Here is an 800-nt window from a genome sequence, read left to right as displayed (position 1 = left end):
AAGAATGCGTGTTCAAGATAGATGGTAACAATAAAATATACAGAACAAGCAGTACTGACTCTTTCATGTAAACCTAAAGAATGCGTGTTCAAGATAGATGGTAACAATAAAATATACAGAACAAGCAGTACTGACTCTTTCATGTAAACCTAAAGAATGCGTGTTCAAGATAGATGGTAAGAATAAAATATAGAGAACAAGAAGTACTGACTCTTTCATGTAAACCTAAAGAAAGCGTGTTCAAGATAGATGGTAACAATAAAATATACAGAACAAGCAGTACTGACTCTTTCATGTAAACCTAAAGAATGCGTGTTCAAGATAGATGGTAACAATAAAATATAGAGAACAAGAAGTACTGACTCTTTCATGTAAACCTAAAGAATGCGTGTTCAAGATAGATGGTAACAATAAAATATAGAGAACAAGCAGTACTGATTCTTTCATGTAAACCTAAAGAATGCGTGTTCAAGATAGATGGTAAGAATAAAATATACAGAACAAGCAGTACTGACTTTCATGTAACCCTAAAGAATGCGTGTTCAAGATAGATGGTAAGAATAAAATATACAGAACAAGCAGTACTGACTTTCATGTAACCCTAAAGAATGCGTGTTCAAGATAGATGATAACAATAAAATATACAGAACAAGTAGTACTGACTTTTTCATGTAAACCTAAAGAGTGCGTGTTCAAGATAGATGGTAAGAATAAAATATAGAGAACAAGTACTGACTCTTTCATGTAAACCTAAAAAATGCGTGTTCAAGATAGATGGTAACAATAAAATATACAGAACA

Source organism: Limulus polyphemus, unplaced genomic scaffold (assembly GCF_000517525.1).
Source record: "Limulus polyphemus unplaced genomic scaffold, Limulus_polyphemus-2.1.2 Scaffold5944, whole genome shotgun sequence".
NCBI classification, from domain to species: domain Eukaryota; kingdom Metazoa; phylum Arthropoda; class Merostomata; order Xiphosura; family Limulidae; genus Limulus; species Limulus polyphemus.
This window is presented reverse-complemented; position numbering follows the sequence as displayed.